Consider the following 25,773-nt stretch of genomic DNA (forward strand, 5'->3'; position numbering starts at 1 on the left):
ATCTATTTAAATTACTAAACCCCCAAACCGAACACCCCCTAAATTAACCCCAATTACCTAAATTAAAAAATACTAAGTTACAATTAAAATAAAAAAACTACTTTAAAAATAAATTTAAACTTACAAAAAAATAAAAAATCATTACATAAAATAATAAACCAAATTATCAAAAATAAAACAAATTATCCTAATCCCTATGAAAATAAAAAAGCTGCCCCAAAATAAAAACACCCCCTAATCTAAACTAAACTACCAATAGCCCTTAAAAGCTCTTTTGCATTTAAAAAAATACTAAGTTCCCCCTCTAACAGCAAAACCCCCACCCACCAAACCCCCTAAAATAAAAAAACCTAACACTAAAAATCCTAAACTACCCATTGGCCCTAAAGGGGCCCACTAAATCCCTAATCTTAAAAAAAAAAAAAAACTTATTCTAAGCTCCAAATAGGTACTCACCATTCCTGAAGTCCGGCAGAGAAGGTCCTCTTCCAGGCGGCGGTGAAGACTTCTTGGAACCGGCAACATTTTCCATCTTCATCCAGGATCAAGCCAATAGGATGAGAGCTACTGAAATCCTATTGGCTGTTCAAATCATCCAAAAGGATTTCAGTAGCTCTCATCCTATTGGCTGATTTTAATTTGAAGATTCAAATCAGCCAATAGAAATGCAAGTAACGCCATATTTAAACGCGTAACTTGCATTCAATATTTAGTGTATGGACGTGATCGTACGAAGAGGATCCTCAACGCTCCATGGCTCCGCAGTCGCCGGTCTTCAGTTCCACGGTCATCTACACTCCGCGCCGGCTTGGACCTGGATGAAGATGGAAGATGTCGCCAGTTCAAAGAAAACTTCACCGCCGTGTGGAAAAGGACCTTCCCCGCTTTACTTCAGGAACGGTGAGTACCTATTTGGAGCTTAGAGTTAGGATTTTTTTTTTTAGATAAGGGATTTAATGGGCACTTGTAAAAGAGCTGAATGCCTTTTAAAGGGCAATGCTTATACAAATGTCCCTTTAGGGGTAATGGATAGTTTAGGATTTTTTAGTGTTAGGTTTTTTTATTTTTGGGGGTTTGGTGGGTGGGGGGTTTTACTGTTAGAGGGGGAACTTAGTATTTTTTTTTAATGCAAAAGAGCTGTTTAACTTAGGGAAATGCCCTACAAAAGGCCATTTTAAGGGCTATTGGTAGTTTAGTTTTGGTTAGGGCAGAGCTTTCCAAACTTTTCATGTTGGTGACACACTTTGTACACCTACATCATTTTGCGACACAGTAATTCAGTTGTACTAGCAAACAGGAGGTGAAACTAACTTGTTTTAAGAGATACGGACACATACATAAATAATATAATAACAGAATGTATTTACAAGTAACAGTATGTATGTGCAAGAATTAAAAAAAAAAATTTGGTGGAATATTAGATAAAGACACTCACATTTCATCATAAAGCATTTTTAAGCTTCCACTTCCTATCCATATATCAAGAGCAGGAGCAGCAATGCACTACTGGGAGCTTGCTGCAAACAAATAAAAACAATTTGACTTCTGACTTCAGCTCAGTGTTTAAGCTGCCGCCCTCAGAGCTCTGCGAGTTGCACTGACTACTGCCTGCGCTGCAAACACACTGCTGTCCCACTCAATGACTACACGTGCAGTCTGGAGCCAATGTGCCGCCAATGGAAATATTTTCAGTTCCCACTGAGCTGTGCCAATAGGTTAAGATGATCTGTGACCAACTAGGTATCAATCACGAGTCAACCATGTGATATGCGTAGCAAACAGGCGGTAAGTCGGAAAGCAAAAAAAAACACAAACCTACACACTGCTGCCGACACAATAATGTGTGACGGCAAACAGTTTAGAAAGCACTGGGTTAGGGGGTGTTTTTATTTTGTGGGGGCTTTTTATTTTCATAGGGATTAGGATAAAAAAATTACTTTTGATAATTTGGTTTATTAGTTTCTGTAACGTAAGACTTTTTTATTTTTTGAAATTTTAGATTATTTTAATTTAATTTTAGGTTTTTTTTTATATTAGTATCTGTGCATATTCTTCTTTATAATATTGTCTATTACATGCAGTTATATGAAAATGGTGTATACTGTCCCTTTAAGGATAAAAACAGAGGGTTTCAATTAATGGAGTACATTCAAATGAGGGGTCAGTTACTAGTTTTGTTCCCCAAGGGTCAGTTGTTGGGCCTCTTTTGTTTAGCATGTTTATCAGTGATATTGTAAGTGGGTTCCAGGGGAAGGTGTATTCAACACAAAATCCCCAACCTCAGCTACAAAGCCCATTGAAGCAGATCTATTACAACATCATTTAGTGCTGTTTCTAAGGGGAGATGAAAATCTAAGTTCGTTAGTCAGCCTATTTTCCCTATTATAAATAAATGTTCATTGGGAGTTGACTCAATCATATGTGGTCTCTCAAATATAAGAATAATAGGTAGAGGTACTCACTTTATCAGAAGGGGCTTCCTCTGGAAGTCCTCCATGTCCATGTTGATCATTAACCACAACTCAGTGATCTTCCGACCATTGCCATCTGATGATGTCACAGCTTTGCCTCATGTAGCTCTCCCTTGTAAATAAGCTAAAACTCGGCTAAACATTTTAAATAAAGGTACCAGATCTTTAAGGAGCTTAGTATAAAATCCTTGCAGCGATCTCCTTCGCTAATGTGGACCATGAACAACGATACTTTAAGAATTTGTTAAAAACTCCTTCTTTATTAGATTCACAAGAAAAAATATAAAATTTCCATAAGACCAACAGGCTGGGTGGTGTTACGCGTTTCTGAACTACACAGCCTTATAGACTCAAAGGCCTAGATTTAGAGTTCGGCGGTAGCCGTCAAAACCAGCGTTAGAGGCTCCTAACGCTGGTTTTGGGCGCCCGCTGGTATTTGGAGTCAGTGATTAAAGGGTCTAACGCTCACTTTTCAGCCGCGACTTTTCCATACCGCAGATCCCCCTACGCCATTTGCGTAGCCTATCTTTTCAATGGGATCTTTCTAACGCTGGTATTTAGAGTCGTTTCTGCAGTGAGCGTTAGAGCTCTAACGACAAGATTCCAGCCGCCTGAAAAAAGCAGGAGTTAAGAGCTTTCTGGCTAACGCCGGTTTATAAAGCTCTTAACTACTGTACCCTAAAGTACACTAACACCCATAAACTACCTATGTACCCCTAAACCGAGGTCCCCCCACATCGCCGCCACTCGATTAAAATTTTTAACCCCTAATCTGCCGACCGCCACCTACGTTATACTTATGTACCCCTAATCTGCTGCCCCTAACCCCGCTGACCCCTATATTATATTTATTAACCCCTAACTTGCCCCCCACAACGTCGCCGCAAGCTACTTAAAATAATTAACCCCTAATCTTCCGACCGCAAATCGCCGCCACCTACGTTATCCCTATGTACCCCTAATCTGCTGCCCCTAACATCGCCGACCCCTATGTTATATTTATTAACCCCTAATCTGCCCCCCACAACGTCGCCAACACCTACCTACACTTATTAACCCCTAATCTGCCGAGCGGACCTGAGCGCTACTATAATAAAGTTATTAACCCCTAATCCGCCTCACTAACCCTATCATAAATAGTATTAACCCCTAATCTGCCCTCCCTAACATCGCCGACACCTACCTTCAATTATTAACCCCTAATCTGCCGACCGGAGCTCACCGCTATTCTAATAAATGTATTAACCCCTAAAGCTAAGTCTAACCCTAACACTAACACCCCCCTAAGTTAAATATAATTTTTATCTAACGAAATAAATTAACTCTTATTAAATAAATGATTCCTATTTAAAGCTAAATACTTACCTGTAAAATAAATCCTAATATAGCTACAATATAAATTACATTTATATTATAGCTATTTTAGGATTAATATTTATTTTACAGGCAACTTTGTAATTATTTTAACCAGGTACAATAGCTATTAAATAGTTAAGAACTATTTAATAGTTACCTAGTTAAAATAATTACAAATTTACCTGTAAAATAAATCCTAACCTAAGATATAATTAAACCTAACACTACCCTATCAATAAAATAATTAAATAAACTACCTACAATTACCTACAATTAACCTAACACTACACTATCAATAAATTAATTAAACACAATTGCTACAAATAAATACAATTAAATAAACTATCTAAAGTACAAAAAATAAAAAAGAACTAAGTTACAGAAAATAAAAAAATATTTACAAACATAAGAAAAATATTACAACAATTTTAAACTAATTACACCTACTCTAAGCCCCCTAATAAAATAACAAAGACCCCCAAAATAAAAAATTCCCTACCCTATTCTAAAATACAAAAATTACAAGCTCTTTTACCTTACCAGCCCTGAACAGGGCCCTTTGCGGGGCATGCCCCAAGAATTTCAGCTCTTTTGCCTGTAAAAAAAAACATACAATACCCCCCCCCCCAACATTACAACCCACCACCCACATACCCCTAATCTAACCCAAACCCCCTTAAATAAACCTAACACTAATCCCCTGAAGATCTTCCTACCTTGTCTTCACCATCCAGGTATCACCGATCCGTCCTGGCTCCAAGATCTTCATCCAACCCAAGCGGGGGTTGGCGATCCATAATCCGGTGCTCCAAAGTCTTCCTCCTATCCGGCAAGAAGAGGACATCCGGACCGGCAAACATCTTCTCCAAGCGGCATCTTCTATGTTCTTCCATCCGATGACGACCGGCTCCATCTTGAAGACCTCCAGCGCGGATCCATCCTCTTCTTCCGACGACTAGACGACGAATGACGGTTCCTTTAAGGGACGTCATCCAAGATGGCGTCCCTCGAATTCCGATTGGCTGATAGGATTCTATCAGCCAATCGGAATTAAGGTAGGAATTTTCTGATTGGCTGATGGAATCAGCCAATCAGAATCAAGTTCAATCCGATTGGCTGATCCAATCAGCCAATCAGATTGAGCTCGCATTCTATTGGCTGTTCCGATCAGCCAATAGAATGCGAGCTCAATCTGATTGGCTGATTGGATCAGCCAATCGGATTGAACTTGATTCTGATTGGCTGATTCCATCAGCCAATCAGAATATTCCTACCTTAATTCCTATTGGCTGATAGAATCCTATCAGCCAATCGGAATTCGAGGGACGCCATCTTGGATGACGTCCCTTAAAGGAACCGTCATTCGTCGTCTAGTCGTCGGAAGAAGAGGATGGATCCGCGCTGGAGGTCTTCAAGATGGAGCCGGTCGTCATCGGATGGAAGAACATAGAAGATGCCGCTTGGAGAAGATGTTTGCCGGTCCGGATGTCCTCTTCTTGCCGGATAGGAGGAAGACTTTGGAGCACCGGATTATGGATCGCCAACCCCCGCTTGGGTTGGATGAAGATCTTGGAGCCAGGACGGATCGGTGATACCTGGATGGTGAAGACAAGGTAGGAAGATCTTCAGGGGATTAGTGTTAGGTTTATTTAAGGGGGTTTGGGTTAGATTAGGGGTATGTGGGTGGTGGGTTGTAATGTTGGGGGGGGGGGTATTGTATGTTTTTTTTTACAGGCAAAAGAGCTGAAATTCTTGGGGCATGCCCCGCAAAGGGCCCTGTTCAGGGCTGGTAAGGTAAAAGAGCTTGTAATTTTTGTATTTTAGAATAGGGTAGGGAATTTTTTATTTTGGGGGTCTTTGTTATTTTATTAGGGGGCTCAGAGTAGGTGTAATTAGTTTAAAATTGTTGTAATATTTTTCTTATGTTTGTAAATATTTTTTTATTTTCTGTAACTTAGTTCTTTTTTATTTTTTGTACTTTAGATAGTTTATTTAATTGTATTTATTTGTAGCAATTGTGTTTAATTAATTTATTGATAGTGTAGTGTTAGGTTAATTGTAGGTAATTGTAGGTAGTTTATTTAATTATTTTATTGATAGGGTAGTGTTAGGTTTAATTATATCTTAGGTTAGGATTTATTTTACAGGTAAATTTGTAATTATTTTAACTAGGTAACTATTAAATAGTTCTTAACTATTTAATAGCTATTGTACCTGGTTAAAATAATTACAAAGTTGCCTGTAAAATAAATATTAATCCTAAAATAGCTATAATATAAATGTAATTTATATTGTAGCTATATTAGGATTTATTTTACAGGTAAGTATTTAGCTTTAAATAGGAATCATTTATTTAATAAGAGTTAATTTATTTCGTTAGATAAAAATTATATTTAACTTAGGGGGGTGTTAGTGTTAGGGTTAGACTTAGCTTTAGGGGTTAATACATTTATTAGAATAGCGGTGAGCTCCGGTCGGCAGATTAGGGGTTAATAATTGAAGGTAGGTGTCGGCGATGTTAGGGAGGGCAGATTAGGGGTTAATACTATTTATGATAGGGTTAGTGAGGCGGATTAGGGGTTAATACATTTATTATAGTAGCGCTCAGGTCCGCTCGGCAGATTAGGGGTTAATAAGTGTAGGTAGGTGTCGGCGACGTTGTGGGGGGCAGATTAGGGGTTAATAAATATAACATAGGGGTCGGCGATGTTAGGGCAGCAGATTAGGGGTACATAGGGATAACGTAGGTGGCGGCGGTTTACGGAGCGGCAGATTAGGGGTTAAAAGTGTAATGCAGGGGTCAGCGATAGCGGGGGCGGCAGATTAGGGGTTAATAAGTGTAAGGTTAGGGGTGTTTAGACTCGGGGTACATGTTAGGGTGTTAGGTGCAGACGTAGGAAGTGTTTCCCCATAGGAAACAATGGGGCTGCGTTAGGAGCTGAACGCTGCTTTTTTGCAGGTGTTAGGTTTTTTTTCAGCTCAAACAGCCCCATTGTTTCCTATGGGAGAATCGTGCACGAGCACGTTTTTGAGGCCGGCCGCGTCCGTAAGCAACTCTGGTATCGAGAGTTGCATTTGCGGTAAATATGCTCTACGCTCCTTTTTTGGAGCCTAACGCAGCATTTGTTTGAACTCTCGATACCAGAGTTAAATTTATGGTGCGGCCAGAAAAAAACCTGCGGAGCGTTAACAGCCCTTTTACCGCCAAACTCCAAATCTAGCCGAAAGTCAGCTCTCTTCATGTTTATATATTGCTTATTACTAATAGGTAACCTGCAGTCACATGATAAGGTCACATCTAAAACCCAGTTAGGTATGATTCCAAAGTTATTTATAGGCTAAATAATCAATGGACATGTTGGACATCACAATAACTTGTATCTACTTACCAATTCAGCACTGTATTAGTAAAGAGTTATACTATTTTTGCCACAGAATTAACCCCTTAATGACCAACGACGTGCAGGGTACGTCCTCCAAAAAAATGTCCTGAACGACCAATGACGTACCCTGTACGTCGTTGGTCTTTGAAAGCAGTGGTCATGTTATTGCAGTGATGCCTCGATATAGAGGCATCCTGCAATAACTTTTTTAAGCAGTCCGATGCAGAGAGAGCCACTCTGTGGCCCTCTCTGCATCGGCTATTGGTGGCTATGATCGTTGGTGGGTGGGAGCGTGTCCAGGGAGGTGAGAAGGCAGCCATCAGTAGAGGAGGGGGGCGGGATCGCGTGTGGGTGCGCGTGCACGGGAGCGTGCGCACGCGTGTGCACGGGAGCGTGCGCGCGCGTGCACGTGTGAAACTGCCTGGCCAAAAGTTAAAGTGGAAGAGGCACTAGGTGGGACTCAGTGGGAGAGAGGGTGGGAATAAAAAATATTAATGATCTGGGAGAGGGTGGGGGGTTGGGTGTTAAGGGGGGTAAGCTACACTACAGAAAAACTTAAAATAAACATTTGATTTCAAACTGGGTACTGGCAGACAGCTGCCAGTACCCAATATGGTGCACAATAAGGCAGAGGAGGGGGGTAGAGAGCTGTTTGGGGGGGGATCAGGGAGGTTGGGGCTAAGGGGGGGGGGGTCCTACACAGCAGATTTTTTATTTTTTTTAAACAAAACAAAAAAAAACTTTTATTTTAGTACTGGCAGACTTTCTGCCAGTACTTAAGATGGCGGGGACAATTGTGGGGTGGGGGAGGGAAGAGAGCTGTTTGGGAGGGATCAGGGGGTGTGATGTGTCAGGTGGGAGGCTGATCTCTACACTAAAGCTAAAATTAACCATGCAAGCTCCCTATAAGCTACCTAATTAACCCCTTCACTGCTAGCCATAATACACGTGTGATGCGCAGCAGCATTTAGCGGCCTTCTAATTACCAAAAAGCAACGCCAAAGTCATATATGTCTGCTATTTCTGAACAAAGGGGTTCCTAGAGAAGCATTTACAACCATGTGTGCCATAATTGCACAAGCTGTTTGTAAATAATTTCAGTGATAAACATAAATTTGTGAAAAATTTAGCGTTTTTTTCAATTTGATCGCATTTTGCGGTGAAATGGTTGCATGAAATATACCAAAATGTGCCTAGATCAATACTTGGGGTTGTCTACTGCACTACACTAAAGCTAAAATGAACCCTACAAGCTCCCTACATGCTCCCTAATTAACCCCTTCACTGCTGGGCATAATACACGTGTGGTGCACAGTGGCATTTAGCGGCCTTCTAATTACCAAAAAGCAACGCCAAAGCCATATAAGTCTGCTATTTCTGAACAAAGGGGATCCCAGAGAAGCATTTACAACCATTTATGCCATAATTGCACAAATTGTTTGTAAATAATTTCAGTGAGAAACCTAAAGTTTGTGAAAACATTTGTGAAAAAGTGAAGGATTTTTTTTTATTTGATGGCATTTAGCGGTGAAATGGTGGCATGAAATATACCAAAATGGGCCTAGATCAATACTTTGGGATGTCTTCTAAAAAAAATATATATACATGTCAAGGGATATTCAGTGATTCCTGAAAGATATCAGTGTCCCAATGTAACTAGCGCTAATTTTGAATAAAAGTGGTTTGGAAATAGCAAAGTGCTACTTGTATTTATGGCCCTATAACTTGCAAAAAAAGCAAAGAACATGTAAACATTGGGTATTTCTAAACTCAGGACAAAATTTAGAAACTATTTAGCATGGGAGTTTTTTGGTGGTTGTAGATGTGTAACAGATTTTTGGGATCAATGTTAGAAAAAGTGTGTTTTTACCATTGTTTTCCTCATATTTTATAAAAAAATTTATAGTAAATTATAAGATATGATGAAAATAATGGTATCTTTAGAAAGTCCATTTAATGGCGAGAAAAACGATATATAATATGTGTGGGTACAGTAAATAAGTAAGAGGAAAATTACAGCTAAACTCAAATACCGCAAAAATGTAAAAATAGCCTTGGTCCCAAACTGACAGAAAATGGAAAAGTGCTGTGGTCATTAAGGGGTTAAAGTTAACAGGCTTTGTGGACATGACCACTAGATGTCACTGGTACAACAATTGTGCCAGCATTTGATTAAAAAATAATTTGTGATGTTTCTTTCAGATTGATGGAAACAAAGTATTAAACCAGTTACTTATTTAATTACATTGTAATTTAGTTGAACTTTATCCATCCACTATTTAAAAACTTTATAGTCTTTTATTATGCTTTCACATAGAGACACTAACACCTTTATAACTGAATGTTGAATACCATGTAAAATGTTACTTAGATACTACATTTTAAGTGGTGTGTTGGAGTTTAAAGGGATACTTAAAGTAAAAGTACATTTTTACCAACATACTTAATACCATGGATTCCTCTTATAACACTCTATGTAGTCGCTAAGTTTTTTTTTTTTTAAATTCCTTGTTATTTTTTATATATGATCGATTTTTCTAACATACAGTCTCTGATATTCCTCCACCCCCGCTCATTTCCTGGTTTGGCTATTGGGTCCCATTTGCTCTTACGTGTTCATCCGTGCACGCTCCTGAGAAGCAACATGTATTGCGCATGCGTGATACAGATTACCAATATAGATTATACTTCTCTAATTATTATATTCTAATATTTTGTAATAAATATATCTGTAGTGGGGAAACAGGAAGGCGCCAATAGGGTGATAACGCAAATGACCCTGACAAGAAGATAAGGGGATAGTAGTACTCACAAGCAGAGCGGCACTTGAACGTGCCTAGCAGAGCAGGCCGGGACCTCAGCGTCGCCCGGAAGACTCTCAGCGGCAGCAACTAATCCTCGGGCCGGACCAAGTTCCGTGTGGCCAATCAGGATCGCTGGATACTCACACACCCTCCTCTTCGAATGCCGAAATCCAAACACTTGCAGAGGGATAAGTGGATAGTGATACACCGTGTGTGACGCTCCCGATTGCCGAGAGCTATATAGCAAAAGTCCAAATACTGGAAAGAGGAAGGAGCAAACTCCAGCAAAGTAGATTAAAACAATTTTGTTAAAATGTTTTAAAAACAAAGCCTAAAAGCAACGCGTTTCTCGGCTACACAGAGCCGTTTCATCAGGCTGTTATACACATTCTAAGAAGCCTACTGCTTTAAACACTTCCTCTAACCAATCAAAACACTTAAAATTAACACACACCCCTCACCTCGCAGCGTGCGTGTCAAACACAGCTGATATGGAGGCTGCAAAAATACATATGCGTTCCACTTAGGATCCACGAATTGATATCATATCATATTTTAGTAACTAATTTAATTCATATTGTATTCTTGCTCAAATCACAACTGGGATCAGTGACAGTAGTTACGGTTTTTTATCATACCCCTAAAATTTAATAAACGTAGTAGATAATCACAGATGGACATTCATTTCAGACCTTAAATACACCATTGATCTTAAATAATAACAATTAATCGGAACTAGACTAATGTGATATTCTTATTTGGCCAAATAATTGAATACATAAATAAATAAATAATGCTACTTCATAAGAACTGACTGATTATACAGAACAGTCAATAAATGACAATAAATATTCAAATCATAATAGATATATCAATACATAACAAACTCAGATTCATTACTTAATCTCTAAACTGATAATAATAGACAATGATATAAAGATATAATATCTCTACAAAACTTCAAATACTCATATCCCCAAAAAGAAACTAAATACAATATACTTAATAATTTTAAACGTAACAAATTAACCATGAAAAGCTGCAAGATCAATATTGGCATTGAGACCTGATGGATGTAAAGTCTGAAGCCTGTAGATCCAAAAGGTCTCTCTCTGTCTAAGTCTATAGAACCGGTTATAAAAGTCAGATCTTGGGATGTGTTCAATAGGAGTTATTTGTAGACAATGTAAGTCCCCACTATGTTTGGTGTTACAATGTCGTGGTACACTATGTGATTTAAAATTCTTTTTGATGTTTCTAAAGTGTTCTGACCACCTTATGCTCAAGCGTCTGCAGGTGCGCCCTACGTATTGAAACCCACAAATGCAGGACAATAAGTAAATCACATAATTTGACGCGCATGTCATCCGACTACTCATTTTATAAGTTTTGGATGTTGAGTTTGATTTGAAGGTATCAACATTATGTGTTATAAAGTCACACATTTTGCATTTTTTATGATTACATTTGAAACTGCCTTTTCTTTGAATTTTACAGATAGTGTCATTGGCCTTATTGATATTTCTGTTAGTTATGTTGTTCTTATTTTTGACCACTTTACTAGGTGCCAAAATCCTTTTTAAGTTAGGTGCTCTTTTGTAAACAATAGTGGGTTTATTATCCAACAGTGGACCTAAAATAGGATCTTTTAATAAAATTTTCCAGTGTTTCATAATACTCTTTTTAATTATACTGTGATTACAATTGTATTCAGTAATAAACATGGTCCGGTTGCCCAGACCAACCTGAGTTTGCGTATTTGCTACCTTTTTCTCGAAATATTTATTTCTGTCATCATTTTTTGCCCTATCATAGGCACTATTAATGATGTATTCTGGATATTTTTTCTCTTTAAATCTATCTTTAAGGATTTTACTCTGTATCTCATAATCTGTTAAACTGCTGCAGTTCCTGCGAACTCGCTTGAACTGCCCGTATGGTACATTTCTTTTCCAAGGTAGGTGGTGATTGCTTCTAAAGTCCAAATAACTGTTGCAATCAACCTGCTTGAAATGAGTACTGGTAGATATCCTACCCTCAGTGAAACTTAGCTCTAAGTCCAGAAATACCACAGTATTAGAATCTATTGTACTTGTGAACTTTAAGCCCCTATTGTTCCTATTCAGATGTTTCACAAAGGCTTCGGCTAGCAGTCTATCACCCTTCCACACCACCACTACAGATCCTGTTTCCCCACTACAGATTCTCTCACCGTCAACACACGCTACAGAAGAGCGGCCTTCCACTGCAATATCTGGACTGACCTCCACTTCCATCACCGTGGGCGCACCTCTATCAAGAACTCTCTGTTTTTGGTTTGTTTTTATACGAAGTGCCGATGTTATCAGCTTGAGGTTGCTGCCGGGTTCCCTATCAAGGACTTTTTATTTGCTAAGTATTTATTTGTTTGAACAAGTCTTTCACCAGTATTATTTATTATTTGCCTAACTGCACCAGCTTATTTGGGCTTATTTTTGTGTGAGCTTCTAACATTGATTATGGGTCATTTATTTATGCACATGTTTTAGTTAGATAAATTCTTACGTATGTTCATTTCTACGTGGTTTCCATGGTCACAGCACTGGTTTCCATTTGAGTTTAGTATTATTTACTTATCCACCTTAATTACACTAACAAAAAAGGTGCATTAATATTTAAGCAAGATATTAGATTTACTATAGGTGACTTTTGCAATAGATCATCTACGTTGTGAAATATTTTGTGGTATAGTAGATTGGTTTTATGTATTCCTCCACCGTCGAATTGTTTTTGATTAGATATTAGTAAGCACATATCACTTAGAGATTTTTGAGGAAGATTACTTAAATACATAAATAAGTTTGTTTGCATATATATACACTTGACACATAACACTTTCAGTATTTTTCCCCGAAAGGTTTTTTCACACTTGATATTTGTTTCAACATCATCCTTTGATCACGATTGTTATAATATTCCCGTTTATTCATATATTCTTATTTTTTTATATATAGCACTCACAATTAATTTTATTTTAATTTGGTGTGTCTATCACTTTATTATAATATATTTTTTTGGGATTATCTTCGACTTTTAACCTCATTATGTTGTCCATTAATGAAAGACAAAATAAGAGGCTATTATTAGTTTCACATGTGGGATCCAATGTTGTGGCCCCCAGTGAAGATGCTGCAATTGAAAATATGCCCATTCATACCTTGTTTGCTAAACTAGAGGATCTGACCAATGACGAATGTAGACACTGGTTGGATGCAGAAATGCTCCAAAAATATGTGGATTCCAATTTAGTCCCTAGAGGTCTTTAAAAGTTGTTCTTTTAAGGATGACCAGTCCCTCAATACAAAGTGGGATGAAACTCTCACCACGTGTTCTGTGACTCTCATGAAAATTTTGATCACATATCGTAAGTCTTTAGTGGATACTATTTCTAAAGAAATAGAGATTGTCCAACAAAGTCTTGATAAATTTAAAAATACAAAGCAATACGAAGAACTTAATTATATAGTTTTACAAAAAACTGAGAACTATCAAAAAGAATTGATGGAGATTAAAAATCGTAAATTAGCTAGGGACAACGAAGACTATCTGAAAGGGGAAGTATATACATACAACAAAAAGAAAGTACAGATAGAAACCCCTGACACGACAAATCACATAGATGAGGGACAGAGGATGACCTTAGGTACATCCCCACTTACATCTAATATACAACAAGAAGATAGGTGGACGGTAGTTAACCATCATAAAAATAGAAATAAAAATAAAAGTAATTACAAAAATAATTCCAATAATTGGCATAATAATAATAGACAACCAATGCCCCACCATGATAGGGATTATAGGCAAAACCAACATCACCAACAAAGATTCCCTGATCATTATCACCAGGCATACCATCGAAGTTGGTCCCATAATGGACCCTCATCTTCTGCCCCATATGGGCATAATAGGGACACAAGACATTATCAACAACATTATAATAGGGTAAATAACCCTTCTGAGCAATCTAATCGGCACAAACCCCATGAGAATGAGCAATGGTATAACATGAAATCTACCCCCAAAAATCAGCAAACCTATATAAGATCCACATTAGGGGAGATGAACTCTGGTTCTCCTCGAGATAGGAGAGATTACAGCTTTGAGGCTAGTACCTCTAATAGGTTTCAAGTCCTCAATAATCCAGATTCGCATGAATATGACAGACATTTTGAGAATAGTGAAGCTAGCAGTATACCACAACCCACAACTTCACAGCAACATTTTTTAGATCAACGCCCCAGACAACCCGTCTGGAAACAAAAAAAGATTGCGAGCTATCTAGAGCCGGTAGTCAGCCTCACTCCTTCATACAAAGGAAAAAGACCTCACATAAACGAGGATGTAGAGGAAGAAACACAGCCCTCAAAAAGGCACGACTACAGGCCCTGAGTAGTGGGATCTTTAATTTGTCTTCTCATCCTTTGACCAATGATGAGATCAGGGTCTTAGGAAAGGGGCTTTCGTTTAGCCCGTCCAATTCACATAATATGTTTTCACTTTTTGTAGATCTGAATAGATTCACACAAAAACTTTCGATGCAGAAATATTTCGCAGAAAAGAAAATAAAAGACGATGGTAATAGGCCAATTTTGACAGATTCAATGGACTCTAGGCTTAATAATCAAACAACTCCGGTGTATGAACCTGAATCCTTACTTGATCATCTATGTGAAGGTTTTGTACATACATGCTTGAGGAACAAATCCAATTTCACCCCTAAATTAGCAAATAATGCCCACATAGAGATTTTCAGGCAGCTGGTTAGCGATGAATTTAATCAGTTGCCGAAGGGTATCAATGGAAAAGGGAACTTGTTCGGGAACGAGAAACGTGCTTTAGAAATGTTAAGAAATAATAAATCTATAGTGATCAGACAAGCCGATAAAGGCGGAGGGATTGTCATTCAGGACCTTGGAGACTACCTCTTGGAGTCCGATAGGATCCTGAATGACAGGAACTACTATACCAAAATGACTTTCGATCCTACCTCCAAATTTTTGGCGACCTTAATGGATTTAGTGGAGGGTGCGTTTAAAGAAGGAATTGTCACTAAAAAAGAAAAAGATTATCTTATCCCCATAGAGCCAAATCGTGCATTTTATTACCACTTACCGAAGCTGCATAAAGATCCCAGATGTCCCCCTGGTCGCCCGATAATATCGGGAATAGGCAGCCTAACGGATAATGCATCTTCTTATGTTGACTTTTTTCTGCAGAAATATGTCGTTGGTCTCGAATCTTACATACGAGATTCTTCAGACCTAATAAATAAACTAGAACAGATTAATATCACACAGGACTTGATTTGGATCACGTGTGATGTCCAAGCCTTATATTCTAATATATCACACAGCCTTGGACTACAAGCGGTTTCCAGTTTTCTGGAAACAGACATTTATTTACCAGATACTCAGAAACACTTTATCTTGTCATTAATATCATTTATCTTACACCACAACTATTTCGTCTATCAGGATGAATACTACCTCCAAATCAAGGGGACGGCCATGGGTACCAGGTTCGCCCCCAGTTACGCCAACCTCTTCATGGGGTCATTTGAACAACAATACATCTATGACTCTGCGTTTGGGGCGAACCTGGTATACTATGGCCGTTATATAGACGATCTGGTGGTGGTGTGGAAGGGTGATAGACTGCTAGCCGAAGACTTTGTGAAACATCTGAATAGGAACAATAGGGGCTTAAAGTTCACCAGTACAATAGATTCTAATACTGTGGTATTTCTGGACTTAGAGCTAAGTTTCACTGAGGGTAGGATATCTACCAGTACTCATTTCAAGCAGGTTGATTGCAACAGTTATTTGGACTTTAGAAGCAATCACCACCTACCTTGGAAAAGAAATGTACCATACGGGCAGTTCAAGCGAGTTCGCAGGAACTGCAGCAGTTTAACAGATTATGAGATACAGAGTAAAATCCTTAAAGATAGATTTAAAGAGAAAAAATATCCAGAATACATCATTAATAGTGCCTATGATAGGGCAAAAAATGATGACAGAAATAAATATTTCGAGAAAAAGGTAGCAAATACGCAAACTCAGGTTGGTCTGGGCAACCGGACCATGTTTATTACTGAATACAATTGTAATCACAGTATAATTAAAAAGAGTATTATGAAACACTGGAAAATTTTATTAAAAGATCCTATTTTAGGTCCACTGTTGGATAATAAACCCACTATTGTTTACAAAAGAGCACCTAACTTAAAAAGGATTTTGGCACCTAGTAAAGTGGTCAAAAATAAGAACAACATAACTAACAGAAATATCAATAAGGCCAATGACACTATCTGTAAAATTCAAAGAAAAGGCAGTTTCAAATGTAATCATAAAAAATGCAAAATGTGTGACTTTATAACACATAATGTTGATACCTTCAAATCAAACTCAACATCCAAAACTTATAAAATGAGTAGTCGGATGACATGCGCGTCGAATTATGTGATTTACTTATTGTCCTGCATTTGTGGGTTTCAATACGTAGGGCGCACCTGCAGACGCTTGAGCATAAGGTGGTCAGAACACTTTAGAAACATCAAAAAGAATTTTAAATCACATAGTGTACCACGACATTGTAACACCAAACATAGTGGGGACTTACATTGTCTACAAATAACTCCTATTGAACACATCCCAAGATCTGACTTTTATAACCGGTTCTATAGACTTAGACAGAGAGAGACCTTTTGGATCTACAGGCTTCAGACTTTACATCCATCAGGTCTCCATGCCAATATTGATCTTGCAGCTTTTCATGGTTAATTTGTTACGTTTAAAATTATTAAGTATATTGTATTTAGTTTCTTTTTGGGGATATGAGTATTTGAAGTTTTGTAGAGATATTATATCTTTATATCATTGTCTATTATTATCAGTTTAGAGATTAAGTAATGAATCTGAGTTTGTTATGTATTGATATATCTATTATGATTTGAATATTTATTGTCATTTATTGACTGTTCTGTATAATCAGTCAGTTCTTATGAAGTAGCATTATTTATTTATTTATGTATTCAATTATTTGGCCAAATAAGAATATCACATTAGTCTAGTTCCGATTAATTGTTATTATTTAAGATCAATGGTGTATTTAAGGTCTGAAATGAATGTCCATCTGTGATTATCTACTACGTTTATTACATTTTAGGGGTATGATAAAAAACCGTAACTACTGTCACTGATCCCAGTTGTGATTTGAGCAAGAATACAATATGAATTAAATTAGTTACTAAAATATGATATGATATCAATTCGTGGATCCTAAGTGGAACGCATATGTATTTTTGCAGCCTCCATATCAGCTGTGTTTGACACGCACGCTGCGAGGTGAGGGGGGTGTGTTAATTTTAAGTGTTTTGATTGGTTAGAGGAAGTGTTTAAAGCAGTAGGCTTCTTAGAATGTGTATAACAGCCTGATGAAACGGCTCTGTGTAGCCGAGAAACGCGTTGCTTTTAGGCTTTGTTTTTAAAACATTTTAATAAAATTGTTTTAATCTACTTTGCTGGAGTTTGCTCCTTCCTCTTTCCAGTATTTGGACTTTTGCTATATAGCTCTCGGCAATCGGGAGCGTCACACACGGTGTATCACTATCCACTTATCCCTCTGCAAGTGTTTGGATTTCGGCATTCGAAGAGGAGGGTGTGTGAGTATCCAGCGATCCTGATTGGCCACACGGAACTTGGTCCGGCCCGAGGATTAGTTGCTGCCGCTGAGAGTCTTCCGGGCGACGCTGAGGTCCCGGCCTGCTCTGCTAGGCACGTTCAAGTGCCGCTCTGCTTGTGAGTACTACAATCCCCTTATCTTCTTGTCAGGGTCATTTGCGTTATCACCCTATTGGCGCCTTCCTGTTTCCCCACTACAGATTCTCTCACCGTCAACACACGCTACAGAAGAGCGGCCTTCCACTGCAATATCTGGACTGACCTCCACTTCCATCACCGTGGGCACCCCTGCTTGTATTATTTCCCTATTGAGGACAATGCGCATGCGTGTCTCATGAACGCTCTTCTATACAGGGAAGAAAATCCAATGAGACACGCATGCGTAGTTGAAGTTGGGGGCGTATAGTCATGATTTTCAGACGCCACTGGGGGACCAATAAGAATCTTTAAGATGATATTCGTCACTTAAAAATAAAGATTTTTTTTTTTGATCCAGGTGAAGGAACGGCGATAAACATAAGCGGATTGAAAGGTACAATTATGACCTTATTAGATTATATATATAAAAAATATGAATTAAACAACATAATTTTATATGTATTTTACGTTCCAGCATAGAGGTGATTGATAGTTTACTTTCACTTTAACTCACATTTTTTCTTTCATGACTCAGGTGTCAGGTGGAGCATGCAATTGTAAGCAACTTTCTAATTTATTCATACTTTTTTCTTCGTTCTCTTGGTATCTTTATTTGAAAAAGCAAGAATGTAAGCTGGCCACTCTTTGATTCAGCACCTGGGTACTGTTTGCTGATTGGTGGCTAAATGTAGCCACCAAGCAGAAAGTGCTATCCAGGGCGCTGAACCAAAAATGGGCCGGCTCGTAAACTTACATTCCTGCCTTTTCAACTAAAGATACCAAGAGAACGAAGAAAAATTGATAATAAGAGTAAACTAGAATGTTGCTTAAATTGCATGCTCTATCAGAATCATGAGAAAAAATAAATGTGGTTCAATATCCCTTTAATATAAAGAGATATTCATAGGTCTCATAAGTAAATCTTAAACTGAATAAAGTTAAATCAAATAAAGGATTAAGAAACCTTGTCATTTATCATGGATCCAATAGTTATTCTCAAGGGGCAACTACTTCTCAAATTTTACCAAAAATGAATAATATCAGTATCTATATTAAGTTTCTGGCCTTAGAGTTTGTAATGTGAAGATGCAAAAGGATTCTTCTTGTAAAGATTTCTAATCCTATCACCACTCCTTGGTTTCTTTTTAACTAGGTCAATGACCATAAAAGTAAAGCTACTGACCTCTTTTTCATGCTGGTATTTAAAATCTATACTCCTTGAAAAGATTGAGTCAACAATTACAACAATTTAAAACTTCTCATATAGGTTTAATTGCTTTCAGATAGGGCAATTTTAAATAATTTTCCAATTTAATTTTATTATCTAATTTGCATCTTTGTCTTGGTATTCTTTGTTGGAAAGCATACCTAGGTAGGTGTAAGAGCAAGCTGCTGATTAGACTTAAAGGGACAGTCTAGTCAAAATTAAATGTTCATGATTCAGATAGAACATGTAATTTTAAACCACTTTGCTATTTACTTTTATCATCAAATTTGCTTTGCTCTCTTGGTATTCTTTGTTGAAAGCTAAACCTATGTAAGCTCATATGCTCATTTCTAAGCCCTTGAATGCTGCATCTGTTCTCATGGAATTTTAACAGTTTTTTACAGCTAGAAGGTGTTAGTTCAAGTGTGCCATATAAATAGCATTGTGCTCACGCACATGGAGTTATCTAGGAGTCAGCACTGGTTGGCTAAAATGCAAGTCTGTCAAAAGAACTGAAATAAAGGGGCAGTCTGCAGAGGCTTAAATACAAGGTAATCACAGAGGTAAAAAGTATATTATTATAACTGTGTTGGTTATGCAAAACTGGGGAATAAAGGGGTTATCTATTTTTTTAAACTGACAGTCAAGTCCAAAATAAACTTTCATGATTCAAATAGGGCATGTAATTTTAAAACAACTTTCCAATTTACTTTTATCACCAATTTTGCTTTGTTCTCTTGGTATTCTTAGTTGAAAGATAAACCTAAGTAGGCTCATATGCAAATTTCTTAGACCTTGAAGGCCCCCTCTAATCTGAATGCATTTTGACCACTAGAGGGCGTTAGTTCATATGTGATATATAAATAACATTGAGCTCACGCACGTGAAGTTACCTAGGAGTTAGTACTGATTGGCTAAACTGCAAGTCTGTCAAAAGAACTGAAATAAGGGGGCAGATTGCAGAGGCTTAGATACAAGGTAATCACAGAGGTAAAAAGTGTATTATTATAACTGTTGGTTATGCAAAATTGGGGAATGGGTAATAAAGGGATTATCTATCTTTTTAAACCACAAAAATTCTGGTGTCCATTTAACAATTGTTTTATGTAGATCTCAGTAGTGCATTGCTGCTCTTTTTATAATGGATACCAAGAGAATGAAAGAAAATGTATGTTTCATGTTCCTTTAAGCATACATTTGCCCACTAAACTTGTTTTATTCAAAATACAATAGAAAACTACATTTAATGTTAAAAAAAATGCCATAAAATAAATTCTCTTGATTAGGTATATTTGACAGGACCAAACTAAAAATTATTACTAACTCACATTATTTTAGCTTCTTTTTTTTTAGCAGAGCTTTGCTTCAAATGTCACGTTTCCTTTAATTCAGTAATGTCCATCTGTCAAGGAAAGTGTTAACAATACATTTTATACTTTATGGTCCAGAGGAAGTTAGTTAACAAACAAAAAAACCTCTGCCATGCTACAACATTCAAATCAGTATAAAACAAAGAATTCTGTGAGGGGAAATGTAATGTTAATACAAATCACAGGCCTCCTTTACTGCTTCTGAAAGGTTACACAAAACAGTCCATATGGCCTTCAGGAATGTTCTTGTTCAGTCATCAGACAACCATGAATTGGGTCAGGAGATGGCTGCACAACACAACAAACTGATGCAGTAAACAGGTAGAATTATAATTCAAGCTAGTAGGAAGATGAAGTGTATATGTAAGTGGGGAGGGGGGGGGGGGCATGAAGACTTCTGGGAAATTTCTCCCTACTTATATTAGACAGGAGGTTGTATAAATCACTATGTCATTATTAAAGTGTGATGTATGTATAATAAATAAAATACAGCACTAGTACACATCTCTTCAAGAAAATAAAATACAGCACTAGTACACATCTCTTCAAGAAACCTTTTAAAAAAATGTTTTCTAATTCTATATTAAAGGGACATGAACCAAATGTTTTGGTTTCATAATGCAAATAAAGCATACAATTTTAAACAACTTTTCAGTTTACTTAATTTATTATACTTATTTGTATTGTTATCATTTGTTGAAAGTCATGCCTATAGGCTCAGAAGCTGGGAGCTAGCTGGTGATTGGTGGCTGCATATACAGTATATGCCTCTTGTGATTGGGTCACTGATTTGTTCAACTTGCTCCCATTAGTTCATTGCTGCTCTTCCAAGAAAGGATAACAAGAAAATGAAGCAAAATTGATAGTAGAAGTAAATTGGAAGGTTGTTTACAAATGTATGCCCTTTAAGGTATAACTCTTGCATGTATTGCATCTGAATATATTATTTTTAATCAAACTCAAATAGTTTAATTGTAAGAAATAGGCCATAAAAAGAAATCTTAAAAGAAGAGACCAACTCCTGTTCACCTATTTAGGGCCAGATTACGAGTGGAGCGCTATCTAATGCTCTCGCTCGAGCGTTAATTGCCCTAGAAGTAAGGTTTTTTGCATGCATCGAATTGCACTCGAAAGTAAGTTGTTTTTGCTTGTGCACTAACCCAATGCGTGCAAAAAGCCAAACTTACAATATTGCACGTGCAATAACCTATTCCCTCATAGAAGTCAATGGAGCAAAAAAAGGTGGGGAAAAAACTCCCTACTCACGCGCTCGATCCCACGCGCAAACCTAACATGAAAATATAAATATTTCACATTCTAGTGTTCTTCACGTAGAAGAATATGTTCTATTTATTCTTAAATACACACACACATATATATATATATATATATATATATATATATATTTATATATTATATCTGAAGGTATTTTGATAAAATATATATGTATAACTATATATATATACATGATTATATAAAGGTATAGCTATATACAGTATACAAATATATATATATATATAAATATAAATACTTAAAACATATTACCGTATGTGAAGAACATTGGAATGTAAATATTTACAGTAAATACACAGTATAACATTTTATTAAAGGGATATGAAACCCAAATTGTTTATTTCATGATTCAGATAGAGCATGCAAATGTATGCTACTTTCTAATTTACTCCTATTATCATTTGTTCTTCATTCTCTTTGTATCTTTATTTGAAAAACCAGGAATGTAAGCTTAGAAGCTGGCCCATTTTTGGTTCAGCACCTGGGTAAGCAAGTGCTCATTGGTGGCTACATTTAGCACTAGTCAAAACTGTAAAAAAAAAACTTTCAAAATGCACTGAGATAAGAGGCAGCCTTCAAGCGCTTAGAAATTAGCATATGAGCATACATCGGTTTAGCTTTCAACAAAGATTACCAAAAGAACAAAGCAAATTTGATGATAAAAGTAAATTGTAAAGTTGTTTAAAATCCCATTCTCTATTTGAATCATGAAAGTTTAATTATAGATTGGGCTTGCTTCTAGATTTTTAAAAATTCGGTCAAATCCTACTATAAAATACTATTCTGTACAACATGTCTTAAAGTACTTTTGCAGTAGTTTTTTCTGTAGCTTACTCTAAAACCAAATTTAAAGTAAATCAGTTTAGTATTTTTAGTGACATTTTTGTGTATCGGGGAGGGAGGTAGAAACATTTTTAGACACTTAGGCCTAGATTTGGAGTTTGGCGGTAGAAGGGCTGTTAACGCTCCGCGGGCTTTTTTCTGGCCGCACCATAAATTTAACTCTGGTATCGAGAGTTCAAACAAATGCTGCGTTAGGCTCCAAAAAAGGAGCGTAGAGCATTTTTACCGCAAATGCAACTCTCGATACCAGAGTTGCTTACGGACGCGGCCAGCCTCAAAAACGTGCTCGTGCACGATATCCCCATAGGAAACAATGGGGCTGTTTGAGCTGAAAAAAAACCTAACACCTGCAAAAAAGCAGCGTTCAGCTCCTAACGCAGCCCCATTGTTTCCTATGGGGAAACACTTCCTACGTCTGCACCTAACACTCTAACATGTACCCCGAGTCTAAACACCCCTAACCTTATACTTATTAACCCCTAATCTGCCGCTCCCGCTATCGCTGACCCCTGCATATTTTTTTTAACCCCTAATCTGCCGCTCCGTAAACCGCCGCAACCTACGTTAACCCTATGTACCCCTAATCTGCTGCCCTAACATCGCCGACCCCTATATTATATTTATTAACCCCTAATCTGCCCCCCACAACGTCGCCGACACCTGCCTACACTTATTAACCCCTAATCTGCCGAGCGGACCGCACCGCTACTATAATAAAGTTATTAACCCCTAACCCGCCTCACTAACTTTATCATAAATAGTATTAACTCCTAATCTGCCCTCCCTAACATCGCCGACACCTAACTTCAATTATTAACCCCTAATCTGACGACCGGAGCTCATCGCTACTATAATAAATGGATTAACCCCTAAAGCTAAGTCTAACCCTAACACTAACACCCCCTAACTTAAATATAATTTACATCTAACGAAATTAATTAACTCTTATTAAATAACTTATTCCTATTTAAAGCTAAATACTTACCTGTAAAATAAATCCTAATATAGCTACAATATAAATTATAATTATATTATAGCTATTTTAGGATTAATATTTATTTTACAGGCAACTTTGTAATTATTTTAACCAGGTACAATAGCTATTAAATAGTTAAGAACTATTTAATAGTTACCTAGTTAAAATAATAACAAATTTACCTGTAAAATAAATCCTAACCTAAGATATAATTAAACCTAACACTACCCTATCAATAAATTAATTAAATAAACTACCTACAATTAACCTAACACTACACTATCAATAAATTAATTAAACACAATTCCTACAAATAAATACAATTAAATAAACTAGCTAAAGTACAAAAAATAAAAAAGAACTAAGTTACAAAAAATAAAAAAATATTTACAAACATCAGAAAATTATTACAACAATTTTAAACTACTTACACCTACTCTAAGCCCCCTAATAAAATAACAAAGACCCCCAAAATAAAAAATGCCCTACCCTATTCTAAATTAAAAAAGTTAAAAGCTCTTTTACCTTACCAGCCCTGAACAGGGCCCTTTGCGGGGCATGCCCCAAGAATTTCAGCTCTTTTGCCTGTAAAAAAAACACATACAATACCCCCCCCCGACGTGGCAACCCACCACCCACAAACCCCTAATCTAACCCAAACCCCCCTTAAATAAACCTAACACTAAGCCCCTGAAGATCTTCCTACCTTGTCTTCACCATCCAGGTATCACCGATCCGTCCTGGCTCCAACATCTTCATCCAACCCAAGCGGGGGTTGGCGATCCATCATCCGGTGGCTGAAGAGGTCCAGAAGAGGCTCCAAAGTCTTCCTCCTATCCGGCAAGAAGAGGACATCCGGACCGGCAAACATCTTCTCCAAGCGGCATCTTCGATCTTCTTGCATCCGGTGTGGAGCGGGTCCATCTTGAAGCAGGCGACGCGGATCCATCCTCTTCTTCCGTTGTCTCCCGACGAATGACGGTTCCTTTAAGGGACGTCATCCAAGATGGCGTCCCTTGAATTCCGATTGGCTGATAGGATTCTATCAGCCAATCGGAATTAAGGTAGGAATATTCTGATTGGCTGATGGAATCAGCCAATCAGAATCAAGTTCAATCCGATTGGCTGATCCAATCAGCCAATCAGATTGAGCTCGCATTCTATTGGCTGTTCCGATCAGCCAATAGAATGCGAGCTCAATCTGATTGGCTGATTGGATCAGCCAATAGGATTGAACTTGATTCTGATTGGCTGATTCCATCAGCCAATCAGAATATTCCTACCTTAATTCCGATTGGCTGATAGAATCCTATCAGCCAATCGGAATTCAAGGGACGCCATCTTGGATGACGTCCCTTAAAGGAACCGTCATTCGTCGGGAGACAACGGAAGAAGAGGATGGATCCGTGTCGCCTGCTTCAAGATGGACCCGCTCCGCACCGGATGCAAGAAGATCGAAGATGCCGCTTGGAGAAGATGTTTGCCGGTCCGGATGTCCTCTTCTTGCCGGATAGGAGGAAGACTTTGGAGCCTCTTCTGGACCTCTTCAGCCACCGGATGATGGATCGCCAACCCCCGCTTGGGTTGGATGAAGATGTTGGAGCCAGGACGGATCGGTGATACCTGGATGGTGAAGACAAGGTAGGAAGATCTTCAGGGGCTTAGTGTTAGGTTTATTTAAGTGGGGTTTGGGTTAGATTAGGGGTATGTGGGTGGTGGGTTGTAATGTTGGGGGGGTATTGTATGTGTTTTTTTTACAGGCAAAAGAGCTGAAATTCTTGGGGCATGCCCCGCAAAGGGCCTTGTTCAGGGCTGGTAAGGTAAAAGAGCTTTTAACTTTTTTAATTTAGAATAGGGTAGGGAATTTTTTATTTTGGGGGTCTTTGTTATTTTATTAGGGGGCTTAGAGTAGGTGTAATTAGTTTAAAATTGTTGTAATAATTTTCTGATGTTTGTAAATATTTTTTTATTTTTTGTAACTTAGTTCTTTTTTATTTTTTGTACTTTAGCTAGTTTATTTAATTGTATTTATTTGTAGGAATTGTGTTTAATTAATTTATTGATAGTGTAGTGTTAGGTTAATTGTAGGTAATTGTAGGTAGTTTATTTAATTAATTTATTGATAGGGTAGTGTTAGGTTTAATTATATCTTAGGTTAGGATTTATTTTACAGGTAAATTTGTTATTATTTTAACTAGGTAACTATTA

General features: G+C 37.6%; 1 protein-coding gene across 1 annotated transcript in view; it reads left to right on the top strand.

Annotated features, from left to right (window-relative positions):
* Positions 1–18,671: 18,671 nt before the first annotated feature.
* PAFAH2 (platelet activating factor acetylhydrolase 2) overlaps positions 18,672–25,773 on the top strand; it is a 111,656-nt gene continuing 104,554 nt past the window's right edge. The window contains exon 1 of the mRNA XM_053706956.1: positions 18,672–19,634. The gene's annotated coding sequence lies outside the window, so the exon portion shown is untranslated. The remainder of the gene's footprint in view (positions 19,635–25,773) is intronic.

This window comes from Bombina bombina, chromosome 3 (genome assembly GCF_027579735.1).
Source record: "Bombina bombina isolate aBomBom1 chromosome 3, aBomBom1.pri, whole genome shotgun sequence".
Lineage (NCBI taxonomy): Eukaryota > Metazoa > Chordata > Amphibia > Anura > Bombinatoridae > Bombina > Bombina bombina.